The sequence below is a fragment of the Caenorhabditis elegans genome, chromosome X (assembly GCF_000002985.6).
Source record: "Caenorhabditis elegans chromosome X".
In the NCBI taxonomy this organism is placed as follows: Eukaryota; Metazoa; Nematoda; class Chromadorea; order Rhabditida; family Rhabditidae; genus Caenorhabditis; species Caenorhabditis elegans.
The window spans coordinates 15,379,910-15,405,195 of NC_003284.9; the positions used below are offsets into that span (position 1 = coordinate 15,379,910).

General features: G+C 37.3%; 6 non-coding genes across 6 annotated transcripts; 4 read left to right on the forward strand and 2 right to left on the reverse strand.

Moving 5' to 3' along the window:
• Positions 1-715: 715 nt before the first annotated feature.
• F47C8.7 lies at positions 716-849 on the reverse strand. The gene has a single exon (NR_072734.1). It is a non-coding gene; the product is annotated as an Unclassified non-coding RNA F47C8.7 (non-coding RNA).
• F47C8.2 lies at positions 759-890 on the forward strand. Its single transcript, NR_072735.1, has one exon. It is a non-coding gene; the product is annotated as an Unclassified non-coding RNA F47C8.2 (non-coding RNA).
• Positions 891-1,612: 722 nt separating this feature from the next.
• Positions 1,613-1,750, forward strand: F47C8.8. Its single transcript, NR_072736.1, has one exon. It is a non-coding gene; the product is annotated as an Unclassified non-coding RNA F47C8.8 (non-coding RNA).
• A 4,218-nt stretch (positions 1,751-5,968) lies between these two features.
• On the forward strand, positions 5,969-6,117 carry F47C8.3. Its single transcript, NR_072737.1, has one exon. It is a non-coding gene; the product is annotated as an Unclassified non-coding RNA F47C8.3 (non-coding RNA).
• A 1,646-nt stretch (positions 6,118-7,763) lies between these two features.
• On the forward strand, positions 7,764-7,896 carry F47C8.6. The gene has a single exon (NR_072738.1). It is a non-coding gene; the product is annotated as an Unclassified non-coding RNA F47C8.6 (non-coding RNA).
• On the reverse strand, positions 7,854-7,974 carry F47C8.5. Its single transcript, NR_072739.1, has one exon. It is a non-coding gene; the product is annotated as an Unclassified non-coding RNA F47C8.5 (non-coding RNA).
• Between the last annotated feature and the right edge of the window lie 17,312 nt (positions 7,975-25,286).

A 25,286-nucleotide genomic window follows, 5' to 3' on the forward strand; every position in this document is an offset into this window, starting at 1 on the left:
CGGGCTCTGATTTTTTAAAAAATTCAATAGCAATTTCACTGAACGTATTTTAATTAAGTGTTTCTTATATAACTTCGCGTGCTATGCCAATCGTAATTCACGTGCTAAAAGAATTAATGATGATCTGATCTGAAGAGGAACATCATGAACTTGTTCTGTTTTTAGTGTGATACTACAAAAAGCACGAGTTACGCTAACTCACAGAAAAAAAGTTAAACTTGATGTCCTTGAACTCACCCACCTACACGAAAAAAATGTTGCAGAGAATGAGAATGATATAAATAAACTTGATCTTTTTCACTTAAACTACACTGATCTTTCTTTGAAGAATGTGTAGCAAATATCTCTCAAAATCATTATCATGTTGTTGATTGTTTGGAAATTCTGATAAAATCCGTGAGAAATCTGCAAAATGCACGGAGAGCGTTTTTATCTTTTTTTTTAATTTAAGAGTTTTACAAATTTTTTATTCCCACTGTGCAATTTCGCAAAAAAAAATTGAAAAAAACATTGAACTTATACCTTTAAATGTAACTAATAAAAACTGAACTTTACAACAAACAAATCCCATCAAGAACTAAAAAATGGTCGCAAACAGGGAAATGGAAGGGAAAGAAGAAGGAAGGGCAAACCGATTCAATGCTTGACATCAATTTTACACGCACTTTTACGCAACGCCTTTTCCACTACGCGAAACGCGGTAAAGGGACATCCTGTCTCCGGCTGCCACAACGACATGGACTACACGGCCTTTGTGAGAGAAGAGTTCATGATCTAAGGAATCGACAGACAGTGCGTGTAAATGTGATCAGAAGGAGTGACGGGGAAGACGACGATCGGGTGAGGAATGAAGCCGGACTGGGAAAGATCATATATACTCGGCTGACTTATCAGTGTACGCTGGGCGCCGAAGGACCACGGGGTACGACCAACTGTCACCGAGAATGTTGTGTGGTTGAGAGGGATCAAACGGCCAATCAGTGCACTATTTCCGACGGTGGCGGAGTATTTTTGGAAACCCGGCACGGGTAAAATTGGTGAGAAGCACGTTCAAATGACGACGATCGTTGTTGTTGTCTTATTGAACAGAAAAAACAGGCACGTCGAATTTGATGAAACGAGTCGCCGGAATCATGTGAAAAGAATTTGATCTTTACTCTGACTAAACGGATTGTTTTGTTACAGAGTCCCCCCTTATGACATTCGGAAAACTGACATTTTTCGAATGTTGTGAAAATCCCGTGTTCTGAAAATAACCAACCCCCTCCCCCCTCACCAGACCATTAGACAGCGCGCGGCTCTCGGGGCTATGGCGATATTTAGTTATTTTCAGAATTTAGGAAAGGGGGGGGGGGGGGGTGTGGTGTGAGGTTTTTTATGGAAAGGCGTTTTCAGAGAATTTTATTAGTGGCATAATTGTATGCAATAACTTGGAAAATTTTCTCAAAACGATTGTTTTTGAATTCAGAAAGCGTCTTTGGAATTGGTTCAATTTCAACCAATTGACTTTGCTGGAATATAAGAAAATCAAATTTTTTTCAAAAACGTGGTTCATAGAAAAAAGTCTTGAATTGAAACAAATTATTAAAAACATTAAAAATCAGCAAACAATCTAGTCAAAAGACTCAAAAACTATATGCCAACTACCAAAGATCTTGGGTGCTCGGCGAGAAAGCAAAGCGATGTCTGAATATTTGTAAGACGAAGAAAAGGGACCCACAAAAGCTTCAAAGGTTATTCAGAGAACAGAAACGACAAGTTTCGGCCAAGTGGTTTCCTGGTTTGGGGGGGGGGGGGCGCCTGTGAAAGTGCTTTCGGAAGTGCTCCGCTCGTCTTTTTTTCCTTTTTTCATAGCACTTTTTGGTTCAAGCATTCGTATTCGCATTTGCCATCATCTTTTATTTCCCCGCATTTCTTATTCTCATTTCACTTGGCTCTTCATGAATTTTTTGTTTTTCAAAGAAGGGCACTACAACATCTTAGAAATTATTAACAGTTATAAACTAACTAAAATTAAAAAAAAAATCACAAATTGGAAGAAGAACAAGATTGTGATCTATCGTAGACGGAAATATTATGATTTACACACACACGCCCACCCATATAGATGTTTCTTGTTTTTGAGAAGGCTGATATGAGATGACACATCATGAACGAAAAGTGAAGTACATAATAATACAAAAAGTGTAAGGATAATAAAAACATGAACAAAACTTTTCAATATATGATACATACACATGAGTTTCAATAGCATTTCCTCGTTCAATTATCTCGAACAGGAATAATGACATTCGTCCTCCGCTGGAGCAATTATTTCAGCTCAGGAAGTTGTACTGACGTAGCTTATCCGGAAATATCTACCGAAGAAGATCTTCATTGCTCGACTACATTAACATCATCTTTGGAACCTCCATTAGTTTGAATATCTAGTTCAAAAAATATAAATAACCGCTAACACATCGTGTCCTCCTCCTATCCAATCTCTCTCTCTCTCTCTCTCTCTCTCTCTCTCTCTCTCTCTCTCTCTCTCTCTCTCTCTCTCTCTCTCTCTCTCTCTCTCTCTCTCTCTCTCTCTCTCTCTCTCTCTCTCTCTCTTATGGACAATCTCATGAAACCCCGTAAACATCGACGTGATGCATTTAATCTCAAATAATTTGTGATCAAGTCTAAATACATCAGATTAGAAAAGAAAGAGGAAGCGGGGGCACGGCCTGGTCTCAATATTCCCGTCTGTCGGAGGTACCGGATTGGCCTAAATTCAGAAAGTCGCTGGGTGATAGTGTACTTCTAGATTTGAAAGAGGAGGAGGAGTGGAAGCTAAAATCCGGATTTTTGAAGTGAAAAGAATAGAAAAGAAGAAAATTTCATTTAGTGACGTTTGTTACAAACTTGCATTTTTCAGAAGAAAAAAAACACCTGCCCTATAGGTCTCTGAGCTTTACTACCGGTTAATAATCTTAGAAACTTGGAAATCTTGTCAAGGTTGCAAACCGACGAAAACAATATCACATCACAGATTGAGCAGTGTCCAAGCGATCGACACTTTTGCAGCAACAAAACAACTGGGGGAGCAAGAGCACAACGGTTGGAAATTGAAGAAATGTGCGAGAATAGAATGTGGAAATGAGAGTGCACAAGGTGGAATAAGATAAGAGAGTTTGGCAGGAAGTCCTATTCGCTTTTTCTTCGTCGTTTTCGACTTGGTTTCTCCCGACAATATTACGCAACACGGACGCACCACACGCTTTTTGACTGATCGACTTTCTAGTTATCAACATAGGCCCGCTTGGTGTACAAATTTCTCAACGACTATTGGTGGTTTTATATGAGCTTTAACGAATTGAATTTTACTTCCAGTTTCGGAGAAGAAATTTTTCAATTTTTAGGAATACAGCAAAAACGAAATGAAGTTGCGATATGAAATAAAGCATATACATATTTTATGTCATGATAAGAGCAAAAAGTTCAAAATTTTCCAATGCTTGATTCTATCTAGACAGTGATTAAAATTCAACGTGTAGCGTCGAGTCAATATGCACAAATTTCTAAAAAAAAGAGGGGACTATTTCTCAGAAACTATTACAGAAGCGATATTTAGTTTGATTCTTCGTTCAATCTTTGATCATATTTTCTTAGAGGCAACAATTGGAAAATTGAAAGAGTGCGTACAGTAAGCGCAGCTAATATAGATGCAAAGTCCACAGGACAACTTTTAAAATAAGCTTGATGTATGTTTTAGTGTTGTTTCAAAAACCTGATTTTAAAATAGAAAATTAGTCTTAGACGATTTTATGCAAGGCCCGTTTTCAAAGTTTCAGTGAATGCACGTGGTGTCAGAGTGTCTCATTTTAGCTTGATCTACTTAGATCTACAAAAAAATGCGGGAGAAAAGACGCAGAGTTCTCAACTGATTTCGCATGATTAAGAATGTGCTGACGTTACATTATTTTCGGCGAAAAATTCCCGCATTTTTTGTAGATCAAACCGTAATGGGACAGCCTGGCACCACATGTGAATGTAAACCTATCAAACTGCGAAATGTAATTTACTTTATTCCATAGTCATGGTAAAAAAGTGTTAATTATTTTTTATCGCGAGCGCACATTAAATATAGTTTTTTTATTAAGTATGTATACAAAAATGTAAAAAAAATTAAAATATCAGAAAAGTCAATCAGAAAAAAACAATACTGGTGATTTCGAATTTTGTTTCAGTGGTTTTCTTTATTTAGAATGGTTGATTTCAAAATTCTATCAAATAGGCCCGCCCAAGTAATTTCTGTACTTTTATTGAGTTTTTGTAGATGAAACGCAAACCCAAACAATTTAAGTTTTTCCCCCTCTTCACACAACCACAAAAATCAAGTGTCAAAATACAAAAGATCGCAGAAATATTTATAGATAGGAGAAAACAGCCATTATGCATAAGCGACCTGTTTATCAAATTAATATCTCCGAAAAGAATGAACTTTTGTGTTTTGGTGGTGAAAACAAGCAGAACAGGGGGGCAAACCGAAAAACTGAAGAATGAAGAACTATAAACACGTGAGACGGTTCTCTATTAATCTCTCAAATTGAATCGTTATCTCGATGAGATCAGGCAAAACTAATCTATCAAAATCGACATTAATGTGGGCAGTGTTAAACCAAAATAACAAAATAACCAGGAGCAAAATTAGATATATGTTACGACTGACCAACTTATTTTTCTGTTATATTTCTCTGCTTTGTGATGATCGGTCTTTGAAATAGAACTGCTCGGAACAGGGGAAAAAATGAAACAAGAAGATGAACAAAAAATAACATGGATGACACAAACAGCTGCTGGAAATAGAAAGAAGGAAGAGGAAGAGAGCTAGTTGCGCATTGACCCCTTTGTGGTATTTGAGAAAATGTGAAAAATAATTTCAAAGTTCTAAAACACCACCGGAAGACAAAAATTGACCAATCAAGTTAGTGATGTTTTCAAAACAGACTAAAAATCATTAAAAACGAGTGAAAAAGTGAAAACAAAAGTTCAGAACGAAAGATATGTGAATTTAACAATGAAAAACATGTTTTTCAAAAAATTTCAAATAGGAAAAAATTGAAAGAAAAAAGAGACGGCTCAAAGTTTTGTATCTTCTCAGAAATGTTCCAATTGGAAAGCCCGAGAAAGATATCATTAGGGAATAGTCAGAGAGACCCACGTTCGCCGAAATAAGAATGCGGGGTTTTGGAAATCAAACATTAAGATGTTTTTTTTTTCGAAAAAAAAACGGTTTCATTAAAAATTTGGGCAACTTAGAGAAAAGTTTATACCATTCATTTATAAACAATAATTTGAACAAGTTGCAAAAAGGCGAAAGAAAATGTTTGAAATTAAAACTTTTCAAAAAGTAACTATACGTATAGTTGGAGAAGAAGAATTTTTTGACTAATAAAGTTTTTTTTAGTTCAAATAATTATAACAAAAAGGATTTAACTTTCAAAAGGGGGCAGATAGCTCAGTCGGTAGTGGTGGCCGCTAGCAATCTGGAGGTCACGAGTTCAAGTCCGGCCGCACCGCCTAGGTTCACCCAGCCTCTATTGGGAAGTGGCGCAATCCACGACTGGATTATCGGCCACAGTCCCCGGCTAGGACGTGGCTTGAATTATAGCCCAGTGGGCTCCCCACCAGGCAGTGTACCTCACTCCCAGATCCGTAGTGCATACTTGGAGAAGAATTTTTGACCAATAAAGTGTTTTTTAAGTTTAAATAATTATAGCAAAAAGGTTTTAACTTTCATAATTCTCAAAATTTGTATTCAGAAATTGAGAACACTGTCATTTTATAGATCAACTTATTCAAATCTCGACACATTTGGAACAAAAAAAGTGATTCACTGAAAAACGAAATGACAAAGGGGCCTAATTAGCAGAGAAAAATTGCTTCAAATTAGGGAAAAGAACACAAAGAGCACGAGATAGAACCTTACTTGTCCAATAATAAGAAAAAGAAAAAGGGGATAGAAAAACGAGAGGAAAGCGGAAGGGAACCACTTTTTGGTGAGTGGTCCCTAGAAAAGAAAGGAGGAAAGAAAAGGGAGGGTCAATACAAAAAGAAGTTTGTGCTCGGCAAGGAGAAGATGAGGAAAATATGAAGAAGAAGAAAAGGAAGAAGAAGCTAAGGGTGGGGGGGGGGAGAGCCGAAAAAGAAAGCGACGAAGAAGGAGAAATAATTTTTCGAGTGATGAGAAAGAGAGGGAGAGAGGGGCACCGCTGAACTTTTACATTGAGCAATGCTTGTTGATGACGTCATCTCACTTGAATAAGTTGGCAAGAGAGATGGATCGACTGAAATAGGAAGACGGAAAAAAGTAGGCGTGACGGATGGGAAGTGCTGGGAATCTAGCCTGGGATTATCAAAGAATGAAATGAACTTTTGTTCTGGATTTGAAGTTGCTCTGTTTTCCACGCCTAAATTTTGAATTTTGTACTTGACGTTAAATCGTTAGTTCCCTTAGTAGTCTTATACTAAATACAAAATAATTCATGGTCAGACGTTGTTTTCTTACAGTCTAAACCAGAGGTGGGCGGATATTTTTCGGATATTTTCTAATAATGAATTTATCAATTAGTATTGATGTAGTTATTCTGGAAGAAATGTATCCGAACCAAAGAGTAACTATTAAGCAACATTTTAATTTGATAAAATCGAGAAAAATTCTACAAGTTTTCCTTACCGAGACCTTAAAACTTATTAGCCGAGCAACATCGGAAATCGGATATTACGGATATTACGGATATCAGATAATGGACTTGCATATCGTTTATACAGAAAACTTGTAGAATTTTTCTAGGTTTTTTCATATTAAAATGTTGCTTAATAGTTACTCTTTTGTTCGGATACATTTCTTCCAGAATAACTACATCAATACTTATTGATAAATTCATTATTAGAAAATATCCGAAAAAAATATCCGCCCACCTCTGGTCTAAACATTGAACGATCAGAGAAAACATTCGAAAAAAATAGAAAAAGTGCACGGAGGCTGGCCGAGTTAGCAAAATATATCGGGTGCAAATACACACACAGTGCATTCTGGGATAAACCTAAACTGCAGTCTAGTGAGAGCTCGACGAAGTAGCTGACTTGATTAGTGGGACCAGAGGTGTGCAGAATTTGATTTCCACGCCGCAATCGAAATCTCTATCACGATGCGCGGAACCCAAAAAGTGTCGGACGTGGAGCCAAATTTGCACCAAATAGTGCGATAGGGTATGTCACTATTTGGTGCAAACTTGGCTCCCGTCCGACACTTTGTGGGTTCCGCGCATCGCTTTAAGGATTTCGATCGCGGCGTGGGAGTGGCGTTTGCGGCTTGGGAGTGACGCCGCATGGGAGCCCTAAATTGAACAAACTTTTCGCAGATAAGGAAGTATCCTTTTGTATAAAATAGTATGATGAATAAACTGTCATAGGCTAGTCAGCAGTGAAACAATTAACAAAATTTAAAATGCCGAATACCAAATGTAAATTTTCGACATCCGAGACTTGGATGCGTATCACAAATGGGAACTTTTCATACAAATAGTTAACTCCTGATCTTTGTAATAGTTGCAAATTTTACCTATTATTTTAGCATGGAATTTAAATAACTTTATTATCCCGCCCACGCGATCATTAAACTTCTGCAGCGGTAGGCTCAGTTCAAACACAATTTTACAGATGATATCTAGGGCTTGATTATAGCCACTTTTCTGAATAAGACGTCCCGTGGGCCACTATGTTGATTATTGGGTGAAAAGGAATTTGATAACAAGTTACATGTGATTACACACTGGTCGCCAACTTTCCGAACAGTTGACTACTAGGGCAGGAATTGGAGGGCGCTGCCCCTCTTGATGCTCGTCATGTTTTGATTCAAACGGCGGTTGTCGCCTCGTTCCTCTCTGTTACTCGTCTTCTATTTTTTCTACCCTACAAAAAAAACAACACGATCATCACTAAATGCAGGTTTAAAACACCAGAAATCATTTTATTTTCGTTCCGCGTCACATTTATTTTTGCATTTTCCCTGGGTAATGAGCGATTTTTTGGATGAAAAACAAGGTGAGGTAAAAATGAGATTAATCTGCGTCGTGAGCCAGTGAACAAAGATATCGAGAATACAAATGACTATGGCATACATCCACTCTTCTAGAAACTGACCCTCAATAAAAACCAACTATTGTCTTGCAGGATCTGAAATAAACACAACATGACGTTTTCATGTCATTGGGAGAAGGTCACAAACAGGAAACCTATGAATTTTTTGTTACATTTGACCTACAAAGATGAGGGAAGTGAGGGTAGGAAGTGTGATTGATACCCTGAGCTGGTTGAACTCTACGGTGTGAGGCAAAGACCTTTACATGTATTTTTAGAAGGTTGAAATGACTAAGTATTGCAGAAGAACAACTAAGATTTGGTATGATGTTTAAAATAGGGCTCCCAGCTGAGTGAGGCGCGAAATGCCGGGCTCACACCGGCCGACGCCGCACGCCAAAGGGTAGTTATTTGGAGCGGCCGACACGTTCGGGGTTCCGCAGCTTCTCGTGAAACGCGAAGCTTGGTTTGTGCGCAACGTTGTGCGAAGAGGTAGTTGTTTGGAAGCGGCCGACACGTTCGGGGTTACGCGCCGCACTATACATACATTCGGATACTTGCGGCTTGAGTGACGCCGTGAGGACGGCGCAGGCGAGGAGATTTCATGGGAGCCCTAGTTTTAAAGTGGGATTTCTTGAAAATATGATTTTTTGGCAAAGTGAAAAATCGCAATACCACATTTTTTGGAGATACATAGAATTAAAGAAAATACCAGGGGTTAACGCTGAAAGTTAGTGGTAATGGGATATCGCGACAAGTCAAATCAATGAAATTTTCGGGGTTTGACAAAATTAGACTAAAGGTTTCTGGTCGACTTTCAAAATTATATTATAAATTGCACAACTGGAGTAATAGCCAATTTTTGGCAATAATTTTAAAAATCAAAAAAAAAAAACTGAAAGTAGTACTTTTTGATATTTGGTAATTTGATGCTGATCTCTGGCACTGGTTAACCTTCAAAATTTAGCAGTGGTTGACAGAATACCTTCTAGACTTGTAAGTTTCGTAAGCCAAAAAAATTCTGAAGTAGAAGCACATGATTCAACTTCCTTTGCTCTGTGTCCTTGGTAATGTGTACCACTCACTCTTCACCCCGACCACATGTGTGCTGTCATGGAGATGGCTCAGAATTTGGTGAAATCTCATAAAAACTTGTTGTGAACGTTAAATACGGCTTGTCGTCCTGTCCATCTTTTCCAAACATTTTTCCCCCCGCTGCTGACGACGTTTTGTCATTTTGACGCAGCTCCGCCTCTCGTACTATGTTTCCGTAATGTGAACTCGTGATCTTCTCAGGAATTATAATTGTTCAGGTTTTTTCATTGAGAGAATCTTTCCAGGCGTGTGTATATTCTTCAATTGAAAAAAGCTACCCAACACAAAACTAAACGTGGTCAGAGTCTCTCATTCGGCTTGATCTACGTAGATCTACAAAAAATGCGGGAGCTCAACTAATTTTGTATGCTTAAAAACGTGCTGACGTCACATATTTTTGCGCAAAAAATTCCCGCATTTTTTGTAGATCAAACTGTGATGGGACAGCCTGGCACCACGTGACAACTGTCAGGTAAAATATGGAATTGTGTTTTTTTTTCAATTATAGAACTTGAAAGCTAACAGAAAAGAAACATTTGAAATAAAAAACAAATCCACCTACTTTCAGATAATGTCAAATAAATATGTTCTATTCCATAGAACACTGATACATATAAATAAAGAACATTGAGTTTTATAATCCTACCGTGGGTTGATTTGATACTATTTATCAAGCACCTATTCAATGAAAATATTTTAAAAACTAATCCAACCTGGAACCGACTTTGGTGTCTGCTCATTTAGAACGTTGGAGATGAAAGCAAAATTGGATTATAATCTTTTCAAAAATTCATTTTGAAACCTTTGTATTTGAGAAAAAAAAACTGAAAACCTGGAATTTCCCGCTAGACAAACTTCATTACGACTGTGTAGACTAGAAGTCTAAGCTGACAAACAATTTGAGCATATTCGGGGAAACGGAAGGAAATGAATTACTGCAATTACCGCAAACTCGCTAGCATTCCAACTTTTGCATTTTCTGTGAATTTGCTGACGGATGTACTCAAAACAAAGATTACTGTAGTTGCGTGAGAGGGCTTATCAGAACTAGCAAAAAATTTGTAAATACTCTTGTTCTGTCGGTCTATAAATTGGAAATATATGTACTCAGTATCAAAAGTTCAGAGACTTGTTTATCACAAACTTTTTCGGGAATAACGTGGTTGCAAATAGAAGCTATGTAGTTTATGAAACTAGAAGTCACATGGAAACGTACTTTTCTAAATCAGTATAAGGAAATGTGCATCCTTATTAATCGGATGTTAAATTCTACAGAAAATTCCTCAGATTTAGATAATCATTAAAAATTGGTAGAGATTATTTTGAGCCAATGAATTAAAGATGATGAGAAAGCCTATGACTCAAAGCATTAGCGTATTTCAACAAAAAATCGTGATGAAAAAAAAATTAGAAATGAGTGACAATGAGAAAAGGGACAAATTCTTGGTAAACGTGAGGAAGGAAGTATGATATTGCAAAAATGATTTTGCAACCTAAAATGAATTGTTCAGATGTTCAAAAATCGAAACATATAATACAGAACTTTTGTAGTTATTGTTACAGAAAAATAAAATGTTCAATTCTTCAATTGTTCGCACCTGAAAAAACGCGGTATTTATAGACTTTTAGTCCAAAAATTTTTTTTCTTGGTTTGATGACTCAAATTTAAAACTGAATGAAAGTCTTTAAATGTTAAATCTATCCAGTCAGATGCGTTAGGAAACAAACTAAACATTGAAAAAACACAAGAAAATTTTTAAGCATAAAAAATACCAATATATGGACGGGGCTTGATATTCCAATTTTTTCGACCTTGGCATTTGGTAGCAATAATCTATTATCCCTGAACTATAAGCTACAAACTTGGGTTTTATATTGGCAAGGGTTATTTTCCGGCAAGTCGGCAAATCGCCAGAATTAAAATTTCCGGCAAATCGGCAAACCGGCAAAATTTCGATCTGCCAAATTTGCCGTGAAAATTGCAAAAACCGAAAGTTTTCGGTAAATTGTGGTTTTGTACATTTTTTGAAAAGAAATTTCAAAATTTCTATTTTAATCGGGAAAATTGTACGCATCCTATGAATGCTCCCACATCTATTTTTAAAGTAAGCAAACTCTATGAAAATAACTAAAGAAAACGGGAGAAAAATATCAAAAAGGCACTGCTGAAATATTTCCGTTTTATAAAAATTCCTCTAAACATTTTCAGCAAATCTGATTTCCGGCAAATTGGCAAACCGGCAATTTGTCGATTTGCCGATTTTGTTGAAAAAAAAGTACGTTAGTGAACAACCACGTAATAGTCAATAACCAAAAATCTCCTAATTTTACTTGACCAGTAAACTAACATATTACAGTACTTCCTATAATTAGTCATCAAAATCACATACCTCAACTCTTTGTTCTGTACATTCAGTGTTCTTGTCTGAACATTTATAATCATGAAGTGTTCCTACATAATCCAATATCACAATTTGTTCTGGTGCATACAAGTCTGAAGCTCACCTGGTTTGTGATCAGTAGACTAGGGATGGAATAAAAAAGGGGAATGTATGCAAACGTCAGTTTCAGTTTCAGTTATTGTTTCAGGTTCATTTACAAGCGTTATGACATCAGAGAAGACTAGTCTGGTTTATGAAAGTTGGACATTTTTTACATTTTTTAAAGTTGGAAAAGGGGGGGGGGGAGTTTTCTTGACAGGAATGAAGGCAAAATGATCTTAGATCACGCTTTTAGGGAACTTAAAGAAAAAAAAGTTCGAAAAATAGACGAATAGTCACTCTAAAAAAAAACCATCAAACACAAATCAACAAAAAAGTATAAACAAGCAAAGTAGTAATTAATTGTCGGCAACTGACAAAGTGAGAAACAAAAAAAGCCAACTAAGAAGTTAGAAAAAAGGAAGTGGTCGACGATCAGTGTTCTATATACATGATCAATGATATTTACTGAATGTGAAAAAAAAAAGAAAAGCGAGAAAAACCTCTTCCCAGGGTTTGAATAAAAGCTAAAATGAAACGGGTTCAAAGTTTTTGGAAAGATCAACAATAAATAAAAAATTACGAATATATTCAGAAAATCTTGTGATAAATTTTCTAGGAAAAAACGCTTCTTCCATTTTCTTGGAACAAAAAAATACTCAAAAAAATACCCAAAAAAAGGAACTTGGCAGAATGCTGTCTATGGTTGTTTTTCGCAATTCTATCCTAGGGATCTTTGAAGTAGTAGAATTTATTTATTTTTTGGAATATCAAAGAAGAGAGGGGAACTAAAAAATATTATGAAAACGCGTTTTATTAAAATATGTTTTAAAAAAAATTCTACATAAAAAATAATTTGTAACATTGTCAAATGTGTAGTGAAGGTCACAACGAAAGACTGTTTTAGGCGGGGGTGGGCAGTGTGGGGGAAATGAGGATGCGTTGATTCTTATCCATTATTGAAGGTATCTCAAAATCTAGGAGTGATATGAAAGAGAGACTATTCTATGGAGATTGGAGATGTTCGGACATAAAACCGGGCTCGCCATAACTTAGTTGCTACAACCATTTTGTTTCTTATTTTGCGTTCTCTTTCTTGTGGTTAAAAAAAATTAATCTATTTTCGTACTCATAACTTAAGGAACTTTAATCATTTTACAGATAAGTACACACGCGCGCCGCTGTATCTGTGCAATGAAGTGCGAATGGTAGTTATTTGGAGCGGCCGACACGCTCGAGGTTCCGCAGCTTGGTGTGTGCGCAGCGTAGTGCAAAGAGGTAGTTATTTGGAAGCGGCCGACAAGTTCGGGGTTCCGCGATGCACTATACATTTGGATATATGCGGCGACCGCAGAGGCCGGCGCGGGCGTCTTTACGGTGACCTCATGGGAGCCCTAGTGGAAACCGTTATATTTTTACTGACTAAAAGTTTTGTAGTGTTAACATGTATTAAGGAAAACAATTATAATGACGCTGTATTGTATAAGAATAGTAGATTTTCCCGAAACATATTCCTAGATGTAAAGTTGCATTGTTAATGGATACATATCTTAGGGTTTCATCATTAAAAAATAATTTTGATTATGAAATAAGTTTTTTTATAATGACGAACAATTATAATGACGCTGTATTGTATAAGAATGGTAGATTTTCCCGAAACATTTGATTATGAAATAAGTTTTCCTAAAAAAACAAATTTAAATCTGCATCATTGACCGTTCAGTTGAGACACATTTCCCCGGAGAAAATAAAAGTTTTGGAAAGGTGGACTTGATGTGTCTTACCAAAAGTTATGCTCAGTTGTTATTTTGCTCGACAAAAAAAAACGCATAGCAATTATTTTTCTATGCTCCCTTGGTTCCCAAGGTGTCTGAACAGTCTGTGTGTGTACTTTTAATTAGATTGAATCCCCAGAAAAGAATTGACCTGGAAAAAGATAAGTAGCATATTTTAGAAATCTTCAAGTTGATCTTTTGATATTTTTTTTTTGCAATTTCGAAACTTGATTGATAGAAAATGTGAATAAAAACAACTCTAAGGAAGAGAAAAGGCTAATCTCACCTCTATGTGAATATTTCGCAGGAATGAAAAACAAAGCTTAAAATATCTGCGAAAACAGAACTAGGCACGCCGGCTCTTGGGATGGAACCAGTATTCCGAGCACGAGGAAGAAGAACAACAACAAGAATGACCAGAAAAAGTGACGAACAGAGAAGAAGAAGAAAGAGGACGGAAGAGAATACGGAAACCAGAGGAACTATAGAATTCATATATTTTATAGACGTTTTTTTTTTCGTTCACTGGAAAGTAGTAATGATTCATACCTAGAAATGTTGTTTTATGGTTAGCTATGATTTTCCGCGTGGTTTTCGAATAAATGGAAAAAAGGGAGCAACACAAAAAACTCCCTAAATGTATTAAAATTGAAACAAATGTTTAAGTTTTTCATTATTTTAATATAAAATTAAATATCAAAACTTGCTTCCAAAAATTGTGTTAGTAGCATACTATGTATATATGCACCGGAAAATCTCACGGCAACAACTCAAAATTTTAAAAAGAAAATATCACAGAAACATTCAATGATATAATAAGAACATCTTTCTAATTTTTCAAAAAAAAAAAAAAAACACACCGAAACGCGTTATAAAAAGTGAAATGATCATTGAACGCCTATAACAGTACTTTCGCAGAGACTGCAAAGCAGGTCGTTCGATTTTCAAAAAAAAAGGTGTTCGCGATGTTCTGTTGTGTAAACGCCATGTCAAAACAAGAATTGATTGTCGGAATCAGAAATCGAATTGTCACACTTTCGCACGAGGCGGCGTCGACTGACTAGGTTTTGATGAAGTGTATCAGTGTAAATGAGTGGGAAGTTTTTTTTTAAATAAAATAATTTTTATTTTCAAGATCGCCACAAAGCTGAAATTAATTAATATAAAAAGTGCAGAATGAGCAAGCTGAAATACCATCTAATTTTACGGCTTATTTCTCGGAAACCCTAGACCCGAGACGTCAGCTGTCTGTAAAGGAATAGGCCAAGTAGATAATTCCTAAGCTTCATTCATATTTTCTCATTTTTGAGACCCTGGCTAAAATAGGAGACACTGTATAAAAGTCAATTTCAGTTCATCGATTAATAATGTAACCATATACGAATCATGGAGTAACCAACTTCTAGCTTATACAAAATAATCTCAAGTTGCTCTACTGTACTTATGTATGTCATAAGACTTAGTTAGTTCAGACTTGTTTATGGAATATAATTAGCTGCTGTGAATTGCTTACTGCGGACCTTAATTTATGTCGGCTGCGCATAAAAAATGTTATTTAAAAAACACAAAGTAAAAACATCAGTTAACTTTTGGTATGATATTCGAAACTTTCAATTCAATTGAAAAAAAAACCCAACTAAAATCTTACATCCGTATTGTTCAAACTACATATACACAGGGCTATTGCCAATATCAAAATGACTGATCTGCCGTTTTTAAACTTTCAGAAACCAGATTCCAGCCATGACATCAACATTGGTTATTGAAAGTCTGTGCAAGTTAGAATTATTTATTTCTAAATTAGCAGTCTATCATTTTCAGAAATTTCTTAGAAAACAAAAATTGATCATATAATTTGTTAATTTGGCCGAAGAGTTCAAACTTTGAAGGTTTTTCTATAAGGACAATAAATTGTTCTTGTTCTTTCATGAGCACTTTTGTTCGTTTTCAAGTTTGACGGTTTGACGTCATCAAAAGGAAGTCCGTTCTATTGTTAATTGTTCCGAATGTTTTTTTAACTTTGAAAAATGTTTCGCAACATCGCAAATTTCTGGACTTGATCTACCAAAGTCTCCCTTCCGGAAACTTTGGCGAGACGGATGAAAAGCTCAAGAAAAAGCGATAATCTTTGAAACTTGTTTCAAATTTTCTCCATCATTCTCTCTCTTGGTTCCACTTTTGAAACGCTTATGCTCTCTTTAGGAATGCATGATCAACGATCAAATGCACTACTTTTTCTTCTTCTTCTTCTTCTTAGGCCTACCAAGATGTTAGATGTTGAAAAAGCAAAGGAGCAGTTGCAAAAAGTTTTTTGCGCCCGATTTGCTCCTGAGAGGATATGGCTTTTGGTGGGCAGGTGCATCGACTTCTTCTTCTTCTTCTCCTCCAGAAAATGTGCTTCTTCTTCTTCATCTGCTTTTTCTTCCGAATCAGATGGTTTGTTAGTTGGTAGTCGCAGTCGTCGTCGTCGTCGCCTTCACTGATGATCAAAGTCCATCGAGCAGTGTGGTCGAAAGCCGGGGGCAAAAACGGGGAAGAATGAGGAGCGAAAAAGGAAGAAGACGGAGAAAAGGGGAGGAAGGGATGTAACTCAATTTATTCTCTGAACTGAAGGAAGAGACTCTCTACTAGTTGTGACAACTACAAAAAAATTCGCAACGGATGAATGAACTTCAAGCACCATGTGAGACAGCAGTTGGAGGAGATCGAGAAATGCAAAGATGACTAAAATAGACAAGAATATTAAGGGATCTTTAAAACAAAAATTGAGCACCAAGATGTTGCAGAATTTTTCCAGATATGCGAAAATGCTTGAACTATTGTACAAAGAATTGTTGAACTATTGAATTCATAATAATTAAAACTATGAAAAATCAAATCATACACATCATATTTTGTCTTGTTCTGTAATATCAAGGAACTTTTATATTAAAAAAAAACACTGAAAAGAGTATTACATACAAATATACCTAATATGTTTTGCACGTAGATTTAATCCTAAAAGAATATATCACAACGAAAGTTCGAAAATTTTTTAGGATCTAGGTGGGGTTCCGAAATCTGAGACTTTGGGTTTTAAATCTAAAAATGACTCAAAACTACCGAATTTCGTAATGAGACGTTTTGAAAATTTCTCAAAAAAAAAAGTTATAGCGGTTCAAACTTCTGGAAAAAATATGCCCATTTTCAGCGAAAATCAAAAGTTTTTCCAACTTCTCGGTGTCACGCATCTGGGTCATTTTGGGCCTTAAAAAAGTCTCAGTTTTCGGTACTTCACTTTCAAGATTTTCATGTAACGAACATGACATAATTATAGAAAATATCGTATTTTAGGCCCGTGAAACATTTTGACAGGCTGTTCAAGTGCTTTGAGATTATAAAAACTAATCATGACTTCTCAGAAATACTATCAAATTTGGAAAAAAATCTCGCGCGTTAACAAAAGCATGACCACAAATGTTTGGTTAAAAATTGGGAAAACTGTGTGGTAAACTATATAAAAGACTATATAAAATTGGCTTCTAAATTTTATACACAATGTTTCAATGTACTACTATAATTTGAAATATTCCCTAACTCAGAATATGATTACAAAATTTATAGCGTTTCGTTGTTTAAAGGTAAAATAGCGCCAGTGGGGTTTTGTCTAAATACACTTATAATGATTCAAAATGACCGAATATCGTAATAAAAAATTCCAAAAAAAATTATAGATTTTTCATAATTTCAGGTCAAAGTTTTGCCAAGTTTTCAAATTTTAAAAAGTATGAGCTTTTTTTTTAAATGAAGCTTTACTTTTTTTTAAGGTCGAAAAATTTTTTAAGGCCCAAAATTATGAGTGGCAAAAACTAAGTAATTGTCGCGTTTTGACAGTAATTAGAAACATTTCCAACATTTTTGAAAAGGTTTTTTATGATATTCGGTTATTTTGGCACTAGTAGTTTTTATCACTTTCCCCACTGGCGCTACTCCACCTTTAAGTTCTTGTTTTATTTTCAAAGCAACAAAAAACGGTCAAAGCAATCTTATCAAAAATTAAATACGATTTGAGTTTTTACCTATAACAAACAAAACAAAACTTAATCTAATAATTTGCGTAATAACTTGATCAGAATTCTCGAAATGCCGTAAAGAAAACGCTTGATATTCCTCTTTCTGTACTAAGCCTTTTCGTGGCGAAAGGGATCAACAGATAACCACTTCAACAAACTCGATGATTTCGTCACATCGAGAGTGGCTTGGTTTGGAACCAAGTGCAAATTATCTGGCCAAGAAGTACACCGTCTCACGCAGGCCAGAGGTAGTGTCGAATACTCTCTGTCCGGGCGGCTCTAGATTGGCTTAGCAGGTCATTATAGAGTATCTAGAGACACAACTTTTGCTCTAAACAGCAACCCATCCTGCCTCAGTCCTCCGCATCCGGCCTCTGCAAAGGGAAAGACAGTTCCTGGAGCACGTCGGAAGAGGCGATCTAATCTCGGAGTCCAAACCATATGTCAATCGGACTTGGAAATTAAGAAGCCGCGGGACAAAACAAGAAGAACTGACTATCGCGTGTGCACCTTCAACTGCAGGTCCTTGTCTTCGGATGATCGACTTGCTGAGTTGCTAGAAGAGACGAGGCGAATCCAATTCGACGTCATCGGATTGTGTGAAACCAAACGAGCAGCCGAGGCACACTTGATACATCACGACGGTACCGGCGTCTTCTTAGGCAAACGGAATGAAAGTTCTGTATCCGGAGGGGTCGGCTTCATAGTTCGAAGCACCCTCCTTCCCAAAATCGTAGAAGTACGATTTCTTAGTCACCGCATCGGCTTACTCACCTTCAAAGTGAGCCGAAAATTCAACTGCACGGTGATTCAAGTCTATGCTCCAACTGCGGACTCAGACCTTGAGGAAATCTGCGACTTCTACGACAGTGTTGAAGACGTCTTCAGAGAGTGCCGAAGCAAGTATAAACTTGTTATCGGCGACTTCAACGCTCGAATGGGATGCAGACAAAACAACGAAAGGTACATTGGCCCCCATGCCATGGAACCAAGAAATGATACTGGAGAGCTTCTCGCAACATTTTGTGAAACCAACCGTCTGTGGCACACGAACTCTATGTTCAAAAAGCCTATGCACAAACGGTGGACTTTCGTCAGTCCCGACGGGAATCACAGACACGAAATTGACCACATTCTGGCCAATGGAAAGTTTGTCACAGATACCACTGTACTCCCCTCTTTCACAAATGGTAGCGACCATAGGTTACTCCGCTGTAACCTCCACTTCAACAATTGTCTAGCAAAGTTGGAGCAGGTCAGACGGAGAAAACCTCCGAAAAGAGTGTTGGACCCGGCGATTGCTTATGCAATCTCAGCGACAGTCACGGTTCAGAGTGATCCTGATTTAGATACCGACTATGATAATCTGATTCAGTCACTAAAAGAACTTCAAGACCAAGCTATCGTTCGACCGGCCAACCACTCATCCAACAGACTTTCGGAGGAAACCCGAAAACTGCTGAACAAAAGACGTTTTATGGATAGAAATGATCCCCAATTCAAATCTATTTCAGATAAATGTCGTGAAGCAGTTCAGAAAGACCATGAAGCTTTTGCCAGTACTCGCCTTCTATCTGCTGCGAACCAGAAAAAGAGTTTGAAAAGAGTTGCTAGGGACATCAACGAATATAAGTCAGTTATCCCATGCCTCAAATCAACCTCTACTGGTGAAAGAATCACTTCCAGGGTGAAAATGGAGCAGGAGATTGAGAAGTTCTACACGGAGCTCTTCAAAAGCGCTGTGAGCAACTCTCAAACATCTTCAATACCCGCCACGGCAACTCCACCGCCGTTTCTCCCGGAAGAAATTCGTCATGTTCTCCGTTCCTTCCCGAATGGTAAAGCTGCAGGCCAAGACAAAATCAGTGCAGATTTCTTGAAATCTTGCCACGATAACGTCATTGACCTGATAACGGATCGATTCAACAGGTACCTCCACAGCAGAAATGTACCGAAACCCTGGAAAACCTCCAAAACCACTCTCATCTTCAAGAAAGGTGACCGTGAGAATTTGGAAAACTATAGGCCCATCTGCCTACTACCCGTACTCTACAAAGTATTCACCAAGTGTTTGCTGAATAGAATGCGAAGATCCCTTGATGAGGCTCAACCTGTCGAGCAGGCCGGATTCCGACGGTCTTTCTCTACGATCGATCACATCCACTCGCTCCAAAGACTTCTTGAAGTCGGCAGGGAATACCAGATCCCACTGACACTTGTCTTCATAGATTTCAAGAAGGCATTTGACAGTGTTGAACACCAGGCAATCTGGAAAAGTCTCGACGAGCAAGGTGCAGATGGAGCCTATATTGATCTACTGAAAGAGTGTTATAAAAATTGTACCACAAATTTTACCCCATTCCACAGGCCAGTCGCAGTACCTGTGACCAAAGGAGTTCGACAAGGAGATCCCATCTCTCCGAATCTCTTCTCCGCTTGCCTCGAACACGTTTTCCGAAAGCTTTCCTGGATTGAATTGAAAGGAGAAGCTGAGGATTACGATACGATCCCTGGAATGAGAGTGAATGGCAGAAATCTAACGAACCTCAGATTTGCTGACGATATTGTGCTCATCGCCAATCATCCGAATACTGCCAGCAAAATGCTCCAAGAACTCGTACAAAAATGCTCTGAAGTAGGTCTCGAGATCAATACTGGGAAGACGAAAGTCTTGCGAAACCGATTCGCTGACCCCAGTAAAGTCTACTTCGGTAGCCCTTCCCCCACCACCCAGCTCGACGACGTCGACGAGTACATCTACCTCGGTCGTCAAATCAACGCCCAAAACAACTTGATGCCGGAAATCCACCGAAGACGTCGAGCAGCCTGGGCTGCATTCAATGGAATCAAGAACACCACCGACTCCATCACCGACAAGAAGATTCGTGCGAATCTGTTCGACTCAATTGTCCTTCCAGCGCTCACCTACGGTTCAGAAGCCTGGACATTCACCAAAGCTCTATCCGAACGAGTACGAATCACACATGCCTCCCTAGAAAGACGGCTTGTGGGAATCACACTCACTCAACTACGAGAACGAGATCTCCATCGAGAAGACATTCGTACGATGTCTCTAGTCAGGGATCCGCTCAATTTCGTGAAAAAGAGAAAGCTAGGATGGGCTGGACACGTTGCGAGAAGGAAAGACGGAAGATGGACCACGTTGATGACAGAATGGCGCCCATATGGATGGAAAAGGCCTGTTGGAAGGCCGCCGATGCGATGGACTGATTCGCTGCGAAAGGAGATCACCACTCGTGACGCAGACGGAGAAGTCATCACCCCCTGGTCCACTATAGCCAAGGACCGAAAACAATGGCTTGCTGTGATCCGCAGGAATACCACGAATTCCTGAAGAACGGATCGTCTAAGTATCTAAGTAAGTATCTTTAAAACAAAAATTGAGCACCAAGATGTTGCAGAATTTTTCCAGATATGCGAAAATGCTTGAACTATTGTACAAAGAATTGTTGAACTATTGAATTCATAATAATTAAAACTATGAAAAATCAAATCATACACATCATATTTTGTCTTGTTCTGTAATATCAAGGAACTTTTATATTAAAAAAAAACACTGAAAAGAGTATTACATACAAATATACCTAATATGTTTTGCACGTAGATTTAATCCTAAAAGAATATATCACAACGAAAGTTCGAAAATTTTTTAGGATCTAGGTGGGGTTCCGAAATCTGAGACTTTGGGTTTTAAATCTAAAAATGACTCAAAACTACCGAATTTCGTAATGAGACGTTTTGAAAATTTCTCAAAAAAAAAAGTTATAGCGGTTCAAACTTCTGGAAAAAATATGCCCATTTTCAGCGAAAATCAAAAGTTTTTCCAACTTCTCGGTGTCACGCATCTGGGTCATTTTGGGCCTTAAAAAAGTCTCAGTTTTCGGTACTTCACTTTCAAGATTTTCATGTAACGAACATGACATAATTATAGAAAATATCGTATTTTAGGCCCGTGAAACATTTTGACAGGCTGTTCAAGTGCTTTGAGATTATAAAAACTAATCATGACTTCTCAGAAATACTATCAAATTTGGAAAAAAATCTCGCGCGTTAACAAAAGCATGACCACAAATGTTTGGTTAAAAATTGGGAAAACTGTGTGGTAAACTATATAAAAGACTATATAAAATTGGCTTCTAAATTTTATACACAATGTTTCAATGTACTACTATAATTTGAAATATTCCCTAACTCAGAATATGATTACAAAATTTATAGCGTTTCGTTGTTTAAAGGTAAAATAGCGCCAGTGGGGTTTTGTCTAAATACACTTATAATGATTCAAAATGACCGAATATCGTAATAAAAAATTCCAAAAAAAATTATAGATTTTTCATAATTTCAGGTCAAAGTTTTGCCAAGTTTTCAAATTTTAAAAAGTATGAGCTTTTTTTTTAAATGAAGCTTTACTTTTTTTTAAGGTCGAAAAATTTTTTAAGGCCCAAAATTATGAGTGGCAAAAACTAAGTAATTGTCGCGTTTTGACAGTAATTAGAAACATTTCCAACATTTTTGAAAAGGTTTTTTATGATATTCGGTTATTTTGGCACTAGTAGTTTTTATCACTTTCCCCACTGGCGCTACTCCACCTTTAAGTTCTTGTTTTATTTTCAAAGCAACAAAAAACGGTCAAAGCAATCTTATCAAAAATTAAATACGATTTGAGTTTTTACCTATAACAAACAAAACAAAACTTAATCTAATAATTTGCGTAATAACTTGATCAGAATTCTCGAAATGCCGTAAAGAAAACGCTTGATATTCCTCTTTCTGTACTAAGCCTTTTCGTGGCGAAAGGGATCAACAGATAACCACTTCAACAAACTCGATGATTTCGTCACATCGAGAGTGGCTTGGTTTGGAACCAAGTGCAAATTATCTGGCCAAGAAGTACACCGTCTCACGCAGGCCAGAGGTAGTGTCGAATACTCTCTGTCCGGGCGGCTCTAGATTGGCTTAGCAGGTCATTATAGAGTATCTAGAGACACAACTTTTGCTCTAAACAGCAACCCATCCTGCCTCAGTCCTCCGCATCCGGCCTCTGCAAAGGGAAAGACAGTTCCTGGAGCACGTCGGAAGAGGCGATCTAATCTCGGAGTCCAAACCATATGTCAATCGGACTTGGAAATTAAGAAGCCGCGGGACAAAACAAGAAGAACTGACTATCGCGTGTGCACCTTCAACTGCAGGTCCTTGTCTTCGGATGATCGACTTGCTGAGTTGCTAGAAGAGACGAGGCGAATCCAATTCGACGTCATCGGATTGTGTGAAACCAAACGAGCAGCCGAGGCACACTTGATACATCACGACGGTACCGGCGTCTTCTTAGGCAAACGGAATGAAAGTTCTGTATCCGGAGGGGTCGGCTTCATAGTTCGAAGCACCCTCCTTCCCAAAATCGTAGAAGTACGATTTCTTAGTCACCGCATCGGCTTACTCACCTTCAAAGTGAGCCGAAAATTCAACTGCACGGTGATTCAAGTCTATGCTCCAACTGCGGACTCAGACCTTGAGGAAATCTGCGACTTCTACGACAGTGTTGAAGACGTCTTCAGAGAGTGCCGAAGCAAGTATAAACTTGTTATCGGCGACTTCAACGCTCGAATGGGATGCAGACAAAACAACGAAAGGTACATTGGCCCCCATGCCATGGAACCAAGAAATGATACTGGAGAGCTTCTCGCAACATTTTGTGAAACCAACCGTCTGTGGCACACGAACTCTATGTTCAAAAAGCCTATGCACAAACGGTGGACTTTCGTCAGTCCCGACGGGAATCACAGACACGAAATTGACCACATTCTGGCCAATGGAAAGTTTGTCACAGATACCACTGTACTCCCCTCTTTCACAAATGGTAGCGACCATAGGTTACTCCGCTGTAACCTCCACTTCAACAATTGTCTAGCAAAGTTGGAGCAGGTCAGACGGAGAAAACCTCCGAAAAGAGTGTTGGACCCGGCGATTGCTTATGCAATCTCAGCGACAGTCACGGTTCAGAGTGATCCTGATTTAGATACCGACTATGATAATCTGATTCAGTCACTAAAAGAACTTCAAGACCAAGCTATCGTTCGACCGGCCAACCACTCATCCAACAGACTTTCGGAGGAAACCCGAAAACTGCTGAACAAAAGACGTTTTATGGATAGAAATGATCCCCAATTCAAATCTATTTCAGATAAATGTCGTGAAGCAGTTCAGAAAGACCATGAAGCTTTTGCCAGTACTCGCCTTCTATCTGCTGCGAACCAGAAAAAGAGTTTGAAAAGAGTTGCTAGGGACATCAACGAATATAAGTCAGTTATCCCATGCCTCAAATCAACCTCTACTGGTGAAAGAATCACTTCCAGGGTGAAAATGGAGCAAGTATCTAAGTAAGTATCTTTAAAACAAAAATTGAGCACCAAGATGTTGCAGAATTTTTCCAGATATGCGAAAATGCTTGAACTATTGTACAAAGAATTGTTGAACTATTGAATTCATAATAATTAAAACTATGAAAAATCAAATCATACACATCATATTTTGTCTTGTTCTGTAATATCAAGGAACTTTTATATTAAAAAAAAACACTGAAAAGAGTATTACATACAAATATACCTAATATGTTTTGCACGTAGATTTAATCCTAAAAGAATATATCACAACGAAAGTTCGAAAATTTTTTAGGATCTAGGTGGGGTTCCGAAATCTGAGACTTTGGGTTTTAAATCTAAAAATGACTCAAAACTACCGAATTTCGTAATGAGACGTTTTGAAAATTTCTCAAAAAAAAAAGTTATAGCGGTTCAAACTTCTGGAAAAAATATGCCCATTTTCAGCGAAAATCAAAAGTTTTTCCAACTTCTCGGTGTCACGCATCTGGGTCATTTTGGGCCTTAAAAAAGTCTCAGTTTTCGGTACTTCACTTTCAAGATTTTCATGTAACGAACATGACATAATTATAGAAAATATCGTATTTTAGGCCCGTGAAACATTTTGACAGGCTGTTCAAGTGCTTTGAGATTATAAAAACTAATCATGACTTCTCAGAAATACTATCAAATTTGGAAAAAAATCTCGCGCGTTAACAAAAGCATGACCACAAATGTTTGGTTAAAAATTGGGAAAACTGTGTGGTAAACTATATAAAAGACTATATAAAATTGGCTTCTAAATTTTATACACAATGTTTCAATGTACTACTATAATTTGAAATATTCCCTAACTCAGAATATGATTACAAAATTTATAGCGTTTCGTTGTTTAAAGGTAAAATAGCGCCAGTGGGGTTTTGTCTAAATACACTTATAATGATTCAAAATGACCGAATATCGTAATAAAAAATTCCAAAAAAAATTATAGATTTTTCATAATTTCAGGTCAAAGTTTTGCCAAGTTTTCAAATTTTAAAAAGTATGAGCTTTTTTTTTAAATGAAGCTTTACTTTTTTTTAAGGTCGAAAAATTTTTTAAGGCCCAAAATTATGAGTGGCAAAAACTAAGTAATTGTCGCGTTTTGACAGTAATTAGAAACATTTCCAACATTTTTGAAAAGGTTTTTTATGATATTCGGTTATTTTGGCACTAGTAGTTTTTATCACTTTCCCCACTGGCGCTACTCCACCTTTAAGTTCTTGTTTTATTTTCAAAGCAACAAAAAACGGTCAAAGCAATCTTATCAAAAATTAAATACGATTTGAGTTTTTACCTATAACAAACAAAACAAAACTTAATCTAATAATTTGCGTAATAACTTGATCAGAATTCTCG